Genomic DNA, 15,219 nt, shown 5'->3' with positions numbered 1-15,219 from the left:
GGTCATCCGAGTCGGATACTTTTCCCCACAACAATGTCTTCCTTCCTAAATCTTCATCCTTCCTTTCCTTTTTATGACTTGTCGTTCCTGTGACTTATTAGAATTGGGGGTGATTTCAGTGTCTCTGTAATTCCTACAGGTGTGCACATGGACCCTATGTGTATTAAATCACACTCTACATGTCTTAGTATTTGACAATGGTGAGGCCACCTAAGTATGTTAGAGTGATGCGCAGGTTCTTACCTCTCTCCTTACCGCCCAACAACTATGGACTAGGAACGCTCTATATCAAACAAACAACTTGGCTGAATGTATCGTCAACTTCCATCCCCGGCAACATCGCCAAAATGAAGTGTTGTTTCAATCAATATTAATTGACTGAGACTGTAACATTAATTGTCAACCTAGGGTAGGTCTTGCTATTTCAATGGAGTTCGCATTGTCTGTTCTGATACACTCCAACCAAGAATAAGAAAATGCATAAAACTGTAAAAGATGTCGCTGATCTAAATTGCTGAATCAAACCATGTGTGTAGACATAAAAACACTCTACAAAATTAAATAGCAACTCGCAGCTATCAAAGTAAAGGCATGCCACACAAGAACTAATACCTACTCCAGATGGTTACTACCATTTTGTTGATTAACTTAGTGTAACAACATAATATAAATGGAAACAACAGAAAATGTAATCCACAATTTTTACAACAACAATGAAAAATCATAAATCAATTAACTAAACTAGAATGTACACTACCTATATCATTGCAATCCATGCCAAAGAGGAGGGCCCTTCCTCCTTAGCAAGGCACAGGAAGAACACAAAAGTGATTAACGAATTAGTTGAATAATAGTAACAAGATCACCGTGCTGATTGACATTAAAAATAAACTCAGAATTACAAAAGAAGAGTAACAATACTCTTCTATATTCTGTGTTCTTGTACATGAAAAATCAAGTCTTTTATAGTTATTACAGCCTGAATTTAGAAACAAATTAGTCATGAGAATCTCAAGATTCTCATGTTGATAAAAAATAAAAGTAGTTACAACCTATTTGCTAAATACAAATATACATAAGTTATGATTGCAACTTCTTGAGTCTTGTTGCTTCAAAAATAAACAATTCCTACTGCCGACAGCTGTTATGTGGAATAATACCCACATTTGCTAGCTTCAGCGCAACAACATCGAGTGAAAGGTGGTTCGAGATGATGCAGGATAGCTAGCGACAACACTGTTGGTGTGACGGTGGATTCTTCTATCAGCGAGTGGTGTAACAACATCCTGTGACAACATCTAATGTGTAACAACATCTAATATGTAACAACAACCTGTAACAACATCTAGTGTGTAGCAGCAACCTGTAACAACATATAGGGTGTAACAACAAACCGTTCTACCCTTTTCTGCAGTTAATCCTTGCTGCATGTTTGCTTCATAGCTTTGTTCTTGCGAGCCATCACCTGAAAAGAAGAACTTCCCAAAACAATTCTCCAATACTCTTTGAGTTAGCCACAAAAAGGAATAAAGCCTCGTATTATTTGGTAAAATACAACAAAGTAACATGACAATAGAATAGGTTAAAAAGGTAATAAAATAGGGATTTAGTCATATAAAGTCATAGGTATGGAGGATAGAAAGGTCAAAACTGGGGAAAGAATATGCAGAAAAGAGGTAAAAAACCACACCCAACACCAATCCTCCTCTATGGGATGGGTTCTGGCTATCCTCAAATGTCTTCATCTTCTGTAGAGTCTCTCTCCTCTATAATGCATAAACCCAACAAAAAGATGGTGTGTGGCAATGAAAATAATCAAAGTTACAATAGTGAGTGAAACAATGAAAATAATCAAAAGTGAATAATGAATGGAAAACCCTTTTATTTATAACAAAATATTGAGTTATCCTCGAATAATGAGAAATAGTAAAATATTATTGATCCCATTCTTGGAATAACCACTTGGAATATTTTATTATATTTGTTTAGGAGGGAAAAAGTATTTAAACTTTTATTTAGAAATAATAAATAAATGATTTATTTATCATCTGAAGGAATTAGTTAAGGAATAATAAACAAATAAGGATTTATTTAATTATTCCTAAGGGATTTAGTCAAATTTAACAAAGAATAATAATTAATTAGCGATTAATTAATTATTCTTAGAGAAAAATAAGATAAATAATGATTTATCTGTTTATTTTTCATGACTGGGTCAAATTTCACAAGGAATAATAATAAAAAATGGTTTAATTAATTATTCCTAGAAGAAAATCAAATAAATAGTGATTTATTTAATTATTCTTCATGGGTTTAACTATAAATTACTTAATAAAGGTGGCTTATTAGGTAATTTCTCATAGTGAAAGCAATTTTACTAGGGTAAAATTAGCTTTACATGGTATACTTTGATTGATCTAGTAAATTAGGCTAGATGATTAATTTTTTGGTGAGAACAACATAAAAAGAGGGTTAAGTGCCATTTTGATCAGTTGGTCTCTCCTCGTGCTTTTTCTGAGGGTGATTTGGTCTTACTATATGACCAAGCTAATGATAATCCGGGGCAGGTAAATTCGAACCCATGTGGCATGGGACCTATATTGTCAAGCGTGCATTATAAAAAGGGGCCTATGAGCTGATTGATTATGAGGGAAACCCCTTGGACAAGCCTTGCAATGGGTTGAATCTCAAAAAGTATTATGCCTGACTCATCTTGCATGATGACTTTTGTGCATAAGTATGTTATTCATTTTTCTGCAGTTTGGTTTGATGTGTTTTTTCAAGCAGGTTTCTTGCTTATTATGTCTTCACCTGCTTTGTAGATGTCTGTGACTCCTTACGTCGGTTTCACAGTTGGTGCTTGCCATAGTACCCAAAATCTATCCTCCATGGGATGGGCTATTTACGTCCCTAATGGTGAGTTGATTGATCTTCAAGGTACTTTTTTTGGGTCAAACAACTAATAACATTGAAGAATATAGCGCAGTTGTAGAGCTCTTGTCAGACACCATTGCTCTTGACATTCGAGAAATGGTTGTTAACCTTGATTTGCAACTTGTTGTTCTTCAGCGCAATGGGCAATATTCCATCAGAAACCCTCAAATATTAAGAATGTATTTGCGTATTCATCTATTCGAAATAAATTTTGATTATATCACATATCATCACATTCCTAGACATATGAATACATTAACAGATGCATTAGCTAATTATGTGTTAGACAAACATTTACACAATATGTGAAAAAACAAAACATTGTATCATAATAAATAGGAAATGTAGCATATAAATAAATGTCGATAATGTTTGAGTGTCATACATAAAAACCCAAAAAATAATATATGTGTTCCGAGTACATCCGTGGCTCACAGGCCTCAAAATTGTAAATGATAAAACTATGGACTACTCGACATTGTGCTCATGATAGCACATTAGTGCTTGTATTACGTGAGTTAATAATCGACAAATCTGATCTGACACTCCCACTGTGTGTCGCTGATAATGGCATGGAATATCCTCCATCCGAGCATACTCTGGGATGCCTATAGTTAGGTTATCGAGATTTCACGCAATCTCGTCCTCATTATCGACTCCTTCCTAATAAGGAGCGATCTCAAATTGTCAAGAAATGCGTCTAGCGATCGGGGACATCTCGGATGGTCGCTCTGGTCCTACATCTGTAATTACAAAATAAAAGTGTCACGAATGCATATATTAAGAGAGAGATTTTTCGGCGAAAATCACATAGAAAATCATTTGTCGACGCGTTTCGAACCAACAAGTGTGGTTCATCGTCAGGACAAGTTGATGAAACAGATCTAGCTAAGCAAGTTAAATAGGTAGAACAGAGACTCCTGACCAACGGCTAGTTTGACTCAAGGACCAGGGTCAAAAATATTATAGGACCAAAATATAAATTGAAGGGTATTTATTTTACATATGTTAATAATTTTTTTTTAGAAATTAGTTAAATAAAGGACCCTAAAAACAATATAAATATAAACTAATATTATTTAAAATACTATTAAAATTAGGAATAATAATAATTTTATTATTATTCCTAATTTTAATAGTATTTTAAATAATATTAGTTTATATTTATATTGTTTTTAGGGTCCTTTATTTAACTAATTTCTAAATTTTTTATATTAACATATGTAAAATAAATACCCTTCAATTTATATTTTGGTCCTATAATATTTTTGACCCTGGTCCTTGAGTCAAACTAGCCGTTGGTCAGGAGTCTCTGTTCTGCATATTTAACTTGCTTAGCTGGATCTGTTTCTTCAACTTGTCCTGACGATGAACCACACTTGTTGGTTCGAAACGCGTCGACAAATGATTTTCTATGTGATTTTCGCCGAAAAATCTCTCTCTTAATTGATATGGATCACAGAAGCCTGAACTCTATTATTGAATGCATATATTTCCAAAAAAATATAAAAATATTTTTTTTATTTTTATTTTTCTCACCTCCATCATCAAAATCCTCCCCCTCTAGGAACGACATGTCAGGATCGCTGCGAAAGTTAGTCCCGCTATAGGGCCAATCCTCTACCATAATCAGCTGACACCTCAAACACGCAAAGAAATTGGGCTTGTACGACATTTGTTGGCCCCCTCCAGTTCTCGGCATGAGTTCATTCCATCGGACCATTCCTGGATCTCGTGGCATTGGGGGGTTGACCTCTGCCAGCTGATAGTGGAATAGTGGGATCTATTCCAAGAATAAAGTCACCAGAACAGAATCATATCCAAATTGCCTCAGGTTGCCTTCCTTGCGTTTGGATAATTGACACTTCATATTTACCTTCATGGCTTCTACCCAGTTGAACACAGTGGGCGCCGTGCAATCTACAACATACTGGAACTTAGACTTGTTGGACTCATGCAACGCCTGAGCCCCAACTACCTTGTTAATAGTCAAGAGCATCACCTTCAGTAAAAGGTCATTTATGGTCATGATGTCAACCTTGCCGCTTTTAGACTTCAGGGCTTCTGGATAATGTTCTGCAAGGATTGCGTTCATACTCGCCCCAATGGGTTTGGCTCCATACAATTGGACTGGTTTCCCTGTTATGGGGATTAGTGTCCATATGGATCTACTCTATCCCGGCTAAGGAATGGTAGTGCCTTAGAAACAAATCACAATAGAGTCTAACTTGATTCCTTTTACATGAATAGATAGAGAAAGAGAGAGAGGGGGCCGACCTGTGTCTTCCGTTTGGTTTCCTCACTTGAATCCTTCTCCTTCTTGTAGTCATTCAGTTCCTGTCCGCTTCTATGCCCAATGTTTGAGAATATCTGCGAAATCAAGGACACCAAATACTATGCAAGAACAAAGATCTATTATGTAAACAACTTAGGGTTAGTGTACATTGACCATTCACATGTATAAGCATAAACACATAATGCACAAGTAAATGGAAGGAACAAGAATAGCTTTATTTATCAATAGAAGTCAAGGGAGTTACAAGCAGCTGCTCCAACCCAGCATCAACCTCTTGACTTGAAAGAGTTCTCCTAGAACCTCATATGAAAGAAAATCACCCAACAATAGGCTCGAAGATCTCCTCTAGAAACTATCAGCACTTCCTTGCAATAATCCAAAATTCCAACCTCTGGATCTCATGGAAAGGGATCCATTTATAAGCATTTGACAAGGTCATGAGTCAGCTTCCATGATTGTGATTAGTGTCCTCCAACTGATAGTCCATGCTTCCACTTGGTGAATGAGCATCTATGACTCATCCAAGGTCGAATTATGAGTAGCAAGTGTCACAGGAGAGAGAAATGGAAGATTCCATGACTTTCCAACTTGCAAAACCTTCACTGCCATTTGTCACTTCCCTACCAGAGCACCCTGTAGAAGGGATACCTGCTCTTAAACGCAGGTGCCTAGTGTTCTGCCTGCTCTTAAGCACAGGCAGATCATGGAGCAAGTGCTCTGGCTCAAAATTGACCTGTTCTGAGTGGTTTTTGAGAGGGACTTTCTTGGAGGAGCTGTAATCCTTTGACCTTTCTCCTTTAGGGGCTGAAGCAACCACTTTAGGGACTGAGAATCCCTTGAATTATGGATATTTGTAGCTTGGAGTCGCAGGACCCAAAAATATCTATAACAGATTGCCCCCTAAAGCATGAGGTCGATATTTTTTCATTTTTTCAAAAACTGTCGGGTGAAATGCTTTATAATGAGGATTCAGAGTTATTTGCTAGCCAAGAGGAGACCTGTAATAAGATACAACACAATACATTATCTTCATACATTTTTCATGATCTAGCTGAGGTGGGCATTCCCATGCTCAGCGTTATAAAAAAATACTCATGTACATAGGACAGATAACTATCTGAAAGTAGACTAATGATTGTGGAAGAGCCATCACCCTGATGGGATGATATTTGTGCCATACTGCTGTACATCTGATGTTTTTATTATCCTGAATATATCGCAGCCCGGATGGCTGAAACTAGATCTGGGGTCTTCAATCTCTTCCGATCTTCACTCGAAGTACAAGTCGATCCATGTGAAAAGTGAACTGGCGTCGAACATGGAAAGACATCGCTTGATTATTGGTCAATGATGTAAACCGTTAACAAGCGCGAGAGGAATCACCGATAATGATGATGACCCTCAAGGTACTACAGTACAATCTACGTGGTGTGAATAAATGACTTGGCGTCGAACACCACGCGGAATCTTTCGGTCGAAGGCCAATGATGAAAACCTGTCGCCGAAAGTGAGAAACCTGCCATTGAGGCATGCAAGCTTCAAAGTACTGAAGGGGGTATTCCTAGATCGACTTCTTGGATAATGAGCTGATGTCGACAAGAAGCGATCCATCACAGGAGGGCCTTAATGAATCCCACATCAGTGACACGGAAAGGAGCTAATGATTTTATGGAGGTGAAAACTGACTGACGATATGAGGGTTCAGGATGGCGGTCATGAATGGATGAAGGATAAGTGTATTGTGGTGGGCGGAACAGGGTGAACTCTCTGATTCTCTTGAACATGTAACGACACTGACATGATGGATTGGTAGCATTACCCCAGATATGGATGGTGTGAAGTGACCATGGTGAAGTGACCGGTGAATGAAACAACCCAACCCGACATGGATGCGGAATGAAAGTGTCATGTTCAAGAGTGACTTGCTACCGACAAAGTTTCTTCAAGTTACCTTCCCAATTTTTCCCCAGTCATTGCTGACCAGTACCTCTTTATTTTTGTCAAGCTTAAGGAGGATAACATATGCTTGTTCTATAATCTGCCCTTCGGGCGAACCCATCGCTTCGTTTTAGCGAGCTTAGCGATGGTGAAACTCGTTCTTGCCTGCCACGGACAAGTTTGTCGCTATTAGATCTTAACGAGTTTAACGACAAAGACAACTCGGTCCTTTTCAATTTTAGAGAGTCTGAAAAGGTACGTAAAGTAAACTCCAGTGTTCCTTTTTCGTCAAGTAATCCCTTAAGTCCGAAAAAGTATAAAACTATACAGAAGGGATGAAATTTCGATCCTTTTAACGAGCCGAACAAAACAAGCGCTCGATCTTTTTGTGTAATAGTCTCTCAAATCCAAAAAGATTAAAATTTAGAGGAGAGACAGCACTTCCGGTCTTTTAACGAGCTGGAGAGGCTAATAACTCGGTGATCTTTTCATGTTTAGCGAGCCCATTGAAAAGAGCTTAAAGGGGACTCGTCTTTTGAGGAACGAGTGATGTAACGGGTAGCAGCAGATTCCAGGTAAGGCTTGGAATTTTCCAATCACGGCAGTGTTACAAGGATGGCTATGGATGATCACTCTTCGTAGCTGTTCCTCAAAATGGGTAAACAATCAAATGGAGGTGAACGATCGGCCAATGTGAAAGTGGAGGTGACGGTGCAAAACACATCCAAGGCTTTGAGAGGCTGAAATTTTAAGTTCATGATGGTCATTTATCGGTTCATTTTTTCTGGATGAGCTTGAACTCTAAGGGGAAGCTTGCCCACGGTGCTTAGGTTTATTTTTTAACGAGCATGAATTCCACGATAAAACTGCTCGGTGATTCCAGTCATATAGTAGAAATGTCTTGTATAATAAACAGCAAGGTTTTTAAACTTAGCCCCACATCCTTTCTTTACGCAAGTTAGAAGTGACCAACTACAGGTTGGAGTTAGCTAGCTACCAAAGTATGGGTAGGAAAACAGTTTCCTTTAAAATCGTCGAGTCTTTCCCGGTATCCCAGGCTCTGCGCGAAACGAACGGTCCATACGACTATTCAACCGACTCGAGTAGCTATGTTAGAAAACGAAATGATGTTATCGTTACGCTGGTCACTTTTCGCTTGCATGCCAAAAGGTTTGCATGCCCCCAGGTATAGAATATGGTTTCAAGGTTACCCCTCAATTTGCAAATAAAACAGTTGTTTTATCAGGAAAGGCATACCTCTTACTGGTTACCAAAGATTGTTCTATTCACGGAGCAAATGAACATTTCTTCGTCGCTGTCTACCTAAATAAACAATGAGGAGCGCCACCGGGTGCTCCATAACCTTGACAAGAGTATCTTATTCCAACCTACCTCATATACAGATATGGGAATTACGGAAGGTCATATACTCTCGCGGAAACCTATTCTATACCCAGAGTTTCTCTGCCGGAGCAGACCAGGATGCATGCCCCCTGGGTTTCAGTCACGTTCCCGAATCACTCGCCTTCATCAGGTTGACGGACTGGATGCTGAGACACTTCTTGAGGTAAAAGACCATTTAGGAATGGTAGATGACTATATGTTGCGTGTAAACTGGGGAATGAAAGTTGGTCTACAAGCTTGACCACTCTTCCTTCGTGCGGAAAACACATCACTCTGAAGAGCGAGGAAACAATTGCACCCATGTAATAAATATAGTCTCGACCAAGGAGCAGATTATAATCTAACGGACCTTGGACTACCATCACGTTTAGTTGAACGATTTTCCCTTTTAATGTAATAGGTACATTGGGAAGAATACCCAACGGTGGACTGGTTCCTTTATCAAAGCCTGTTAGATTTCTCATCTCAGGCAGAAGTGCTGGCGAACCAAGTGCTTTCCAAGCAGTTGAGGAAAGGATACTCACAGACACCCCTTCATCTATGATGGTACCGGCCATAACCATTCGGTAGATTTGAACTATGATTCGAAATGGTATGCTAGCTGGTAAGCGGGGTCTGCCTAGTTGATTCCAATCAAATGAAACAACTAGGTTGCTTGGAGGTGGGACCGAATAGACGGCCGGATAGGACTCTGACGAACTTCCTTCCTGCGATAAAGGAATGGGAAGGCCATTCCCCTGATCATTAGAGTCTGCATTCACAAACAGAATTTGGACGGTGCTATCCTCATTCTCTTCGGTGAAAGTATCGTCCGAAGATGGAACTTCCGAAGGCATAACTGGGTCGACTGCCGTATCGAGCTTTTGACTTTCGTCAGGTATGGATTCAGATAGTTCATTGTCGATGATAGACACTTCGGCTGACCACTTCAAAGGGACAGCCGGATTTTCGACTAGTGATGGACTCGACGAGAGCTTTTTATATCCAGGCGGAAGTCATATAGGTGAAACCGGATGATCTTCCAAAACTCTTTTTGCCTCGTCTAAGAAGGGACAATGGTGGACGACGTGATCGCCTTCGCACAGTCTGCAAGGAAATTTTGTCTTTCCTTTCTGTCTGTGGGCTTCACTTCCACTAGTCGATGGTGTGCAGTCAACGTGAGACTCAGAGGTTGATGCAACCAGATTGTGCAACCGAGGGGACCAATCCTTCAGGATCCGAGGGATAGAGGGGAAATCTCTATGAAAATGGTCCCCTTCGCAAATGACACATGGCGTTTTAGGCCTGGTCGGTGCAGTGTGTGGATTTTCGCTGTGTAACATCCTATTGCCCCCACTCCTTTTAGGCTCCTTTTGCTTCTTCTCCTTCTTCTTCTTATCCTTCTTCTCCTTAGGTACTTGGTTTTTCGCTTTTCCAGCTTTACCAAGCGAAGAGGAAGGATTTGAGGAAGATTTGGATGAAGTGGAGGCCTTGGGGACAACATGTGGATCGTTTAGCTGATGACTAGATTGCTCAGGAACAACGGTGGGCATAACAACCGAAGTTGAGAAGAGCCAGACTGGCAGGCCTATTGTCAACCCTGGAAGTGACAATGTGGCCATATGAGGTGCACCGATTTCTCCCCATGGAGAGAAAGGACTAGGATTTCCACCAAGGGGTATCCCTTGGTCGGTGGACTCCATTTTCTCAACTTAAAGATCAACGTAGGAAAAGAGGTGGCAATTTTCGCTTTAAAATAAATTTTATGACACTTGGACGCAACTTGTTTTTTCAGTTTTAAAGAGTCGAGAAAAAACAAAAGATGACTCTAGTCGCCTTCGATGTTTTAACGAGCCCGAAGTGACAAATGCTCGGATGGACTTTTTCTGTTATAGAGTCTGAAAAAGGCCAAAAGGAACTGCTCTGGAGATCTAGGAATAGAGGTGTACCAGATCAATCACAAAACTACAGAATACGTTTTACGGTACGGCAGTCAGTCTTCCCGAATGTTGTGTTCGGTGCATTGCGATCGATAAGGCAGCATACATGGCTTCCTATGGCTAAAGGATTAATCCTAAGGTGGTCTCCCAATATATACGCGATGGTACGTGGGAGCTCAAGTCCATATTGGTAACTATCGATTCAACGTGGAGGAATCACCCAACCACTCCTCGACAATTACCAGGTTTAAAGACGCCGGAACACGTCTCTATCCTAGACCTCTAGATGTTGCATTAGATTCCAATGCATTTTTAGATTCATTGAATTTATTTTAAGGTTGATCTTTCTTATTGAAGTTTGCCTTTCAAGGTTCACCGCGTGATGATGGATGTAAATTCCTAAATGCAATCTAAAGATGATAAGCAAATTTTATCTTCTTTTCAAGTCATGAAAATCCTAGCTACTAAGGGAAAGAGAATCAATTTCTTTTCTCAAAGAGCATAGAACACACTCTACGATGCACTTTTCCTAAACCAAGCTACACACAAGCTGTCTAAGATGTTAATGCACAATGCATGTATTTGTTTTCCAACCTTCTTAATGTTTATGCAAAAAGAAAGCTAAATGTGCAAATTCGAATTATTTCAAAAAGCGAAAGCAATTTGACAATTTCCTTTTTCAAAGAAGAGAGAGGGTAGAAAACACTCAACAATTTTCTTTTCGAAAGGAGAAAAACTTTGCGACTCTTTTAAAATGCACCAATTCGAAACAAAAGCAAAAGTAGAGGAGGTAATCAACACTTTTAAGGGTGCTTGGCTGCCTATGGCTGAAAGCGACACTTTTCAAACATAAATCGACAGCTTGATTAAACTACTTTTGTAAAGAGAGACTGAAAATGAGAAAAATACAATGAAAAACACTATCAGTCCTTTGCACATTTGAGGTTGGAATTTATGCAAGGAAAAGATGTTTCTGAACAGAGGGATACTGATCTAAGGCTGTGAAAATCAGAGAATAAGACTGAATGAAGTGAAGCTGGGAGCCAAAACAGTGACAAAAGGCTCAGAGGGCCCAGCGCACCTGTTACACAGGCTACCTGCGCTTAAGAGCAGGCAATCCTTTCGGGAACTGCACTTAAGAGCAGGCAGTCAATTCAGTGCCTGCGCTGGTCCCGTGACGAGACTTTTGACTAGCTCCGGGTCACAAATTTCAGTCAAGTTCAGTGTTTTAAGCCAAGTAAAAGACCAACAAGCTTGATAAATGAGGGAGATCTGAAATGAAGGTTCTAAGCTACCATTAAGAGAACCGAATAGAGAGTTTGTTGATCGATTGTTCAACTTATAAACATCCCGGAGATAGACTGAAGTAGCTTTGATCTACTATGCACTCGTAAAACAAGTGCAGTTCGAAGGCTATCTGGCTAGTCTTCAGGCTCCGTCTATGAGTTTATAAGAACAACAATAGCAAATAAACAAACAAACTATAAGCTAGTTGTCCCCAGCGGAGTCGCCATTTTTTTTATGGGGATTAGTGTCCATATGGATCTACTCTATCCCGGCTAAGGAATGGTAGTGCCTTAGAAACAAATCACAATAGAGTCTAACTTGATTCCTTTTACATGAATAGATAGAGAGAGAGAGAGGGGGCCGACCTGTGTCTTCCGTTTGGTTTCCTCACTTGAATCCTTCTCCTTCTTGTAGCCGTTCGGTTCCTGTCCGCTTCTATGCCCAGCGTTTGAGAATATCTGCGAAATCAAGGACACCAGATACTATGCAAGAACAAAGATCTATTATGTAAACAACCTAGGGTTAGTGTAAATTGACCATTCACATGTATAAGCATAAACACATAATGCACAAGTAAATGGAAGGAACAAGAATAGCTTTATTGATCAAAAGAAGTCAAGGGAGTTACAAGCAGCTGCTCCAACCCAGCATCAACCTCTTGACTTGAAAGAGTTCTCCTAGAACCTCATATGAAAGAAAATCACCCAACAATAAGCTCAAAGATCTCCTCTAGAAACTATCAGCACTTCCTTGCAATAAGCCAAAATTCCAACCTCTGGATCTCATGGAAAGGGATCCATTTATAGGCATTTGACAAGGTCATGAGTCAGCTTCCATGATTGTGATTAGTGTCCTCCAACTGATAGTCCATGCTTCCACTTGGTGAATGAGCATCTATGACTCATCCAAGGTCGAATTCTGAGTAGCAAGTGTCACAGGAGAGAGAAATGGAAGATTCCATGACTTTCCACCTTGCAAAACCTTCACTGCCATTTGTCACTTCCCGCCCAGCGCACCCTGTAGAAGGGCTACCTGCTCTTAAACGCAGGTGCCTAGTGTTCTGCCTGCTCTTAAGCACAGGCAGATCATGGAGCAAGTGCTCTGGCTCAAAATTGACCTGTTCTGAGTGGTTTTTGAGAGGGAATTTCTTGGAGGAGCTGTAATCCTTTGACCTTTCTCCTTTAGGGGCTGAAGCAACCACTTTAGGGACTGAGAATCCCTTGAATTATGGATATTTGTAGCTTGGAGTCGCAGGACCCAAAAATATCTATAACATTCCCTCTACAGGATAGTCCGTAATGAAGTAAATGTCTGAAGTCTCTAGCTCTAGCCCTTGGTCCCAGATCACAAAGACTTCCCGTCCAATGTACCACAAATTAATCAAGTATTGTAGTAGCTCGGGTTGAGTTGGAAGGCCCTAAGTAATAAAGAACTTGAGGAGCCTACAATTCCTCGAAGCATCTAGGAAATTTTGATCTTCCAATGCCAATGCATCAACTCATTCATGCTCATGTTCTTTCTACTCGATCGCCATCTTTCATACTATAACTTTCCTATAAACACCATGCATTTACCCAAACATCAGTTTTTACAAGAGGAAATTCGTATTTAAAGCAATACAATTGGGCAGAAATGGAAAAAATATAATCCTCTGCGCTAGCGTGACTATTTTAAAAATAGTAGTGCTGATGATGCAAGTGCCCATGGTATAAACCCTCAATCGATGTGATCCTGTGCATGGATCTCGTGTTGAACGAGGGTGAATTGCTAAAAGTCCATAAAAAAAGCTAAAAAACAGTTAAAAGCAGGAAAAATGGATATGAAAACAAATATTAGGGCCTTAGCTCTTACCTACAAAAGACGGTTCGTCAATTGTCCTCTTGGATCTGCTGCAATCCTTTCCTAAAGATTTAGGGCACAAGTGGGTAAAATTTGCTCCAAATGAGATAAAAGAGGTAAATGGTAAAACATTTTTACTTTTTCCCTTTTTATAAACTTTTCATCATGTTTTAAAGTTTTAAAAGCATTTTTTCGCTATTTTTACCTTAGAAACGGATAATGTGTTCACTTCTTGTGCAACAACAAGTGGTGTTTTGTTGATGACGTAAAACTAGCGTCGTGTTTAAGCTCTTTTCTCAACTTGTAAAAACTCAAGTGAAAATATCGCTGATTATTTTTCTCTTTTTGACTCATTAAAGAGAGTAAAAGCGGGGGGTATACTTTAAGCTATTTTCGACTCTTAAAACACGAACATATTGTTGATTTCTTGTCGATTTGAACTCATTAAAGGCTACGAAATGTCGTTTACCAAATATATGTTTACCCATTTTTTGGGTTAGGATAAACTATTTACGAAAAGGTACTCCTTGACTGATATGATCAAGAGGTTCTCTCAAGTATTGTTTTCTACCTTTTCGGGCTCGAGAGAAAACTTTACCGAAAGGGACCTTTTGGAGTTCTCTTTTCTGTGTCTTTTTCAAACTCTCTAAACATGGAAAAGATACTGAGTTTCACCTTTGTCAGACTCGTTAAAGGGTTAAACGACATTAGATTCGTCGCCATGACAAACATGAGCTTCTCTTTCCTAGGGCTCATTAATCTTATTAGGTTAGATTCATCCAAAGGATGGAATTATAATGTAAGCATAGGCTATCCCCTTCAAGCTTGTGATAAAAAATAATTTGGGTACTTGCCAGAAATGGTGGGGAAAATGGGAAATTGTTACCAGTTGTGTCGGCAGCTGGTCACTCTTGAACATGAAACTCTTCTGCTTTGTGTTGGGGTGGTATATCCCCATTTTTTTTCCCTTCCATTTGATCTCTACCTCGTCATCATGACCTTTGATCCTATGGATCCAAAATTTTCCAAACTCTGGAGTCGTGTCGCCGATATGTTCAAGAGTTAATCGTTCTGCAATTTACACTCATTCCTAGGTCTTTGTATCATTCATATTCATTGCATCCCTTGTCTCGTGTCGATGATGTGGGATACATGATGGCCTTTCTTCAACATGGTCACTTCTTGTCGACTTCAGCTCATTATCGAGGAAGTTGGTCGAGAGAGTCCCTTCCAGTACCTTAGATCTTGCATGCCCTAATGACAAGTTCTTCGCACTTGACGACAAGTTCACATCATTTCCCTTCGATCGTGTGAATTCACCGGTGTTTGACTTCAGTTTCTTATTCGCACTCCATGAATTGTGCTCCTAGTATCCTAAGAGTCATTGTCATTATTTGTGGTTTCTCTCGTGCTTGTTAACAGTTCACATCATTGACTAGTAATCAAGTGATTTCTTAGCATGTTCAACATCAACACATCTATTCGCATGCTCGAATTTTTAATTTGATTGGGTTGTTTTGGAGCATAAGACCCTGGGCTCAGATTACACAAGTACAGGTTGCAAGGCTATGTGACATGATCATGCTTACATACATGACTCTT

This window comes from Pinus tabuliformis, chromosome 8 (assembly GCF_031772625.1).
Source record: "Pinus tabuliformis cultivar Carrire ecotype Pingquan chromosome 8, CPIR1, whole genome shotgun sequence".
In the NCBI taxonomy this organism is placed as follows: Eukaryota; Viridiplantae; Streptophyta; class Pinopsida; order Pinales; family Pinaceae; genus Pinus; species Pinus tabuliformis.
The sequence above is the reverse complement of the archived record's forward strand: the minus strand, read 5'-3'. Positions refer to the sequence as shown.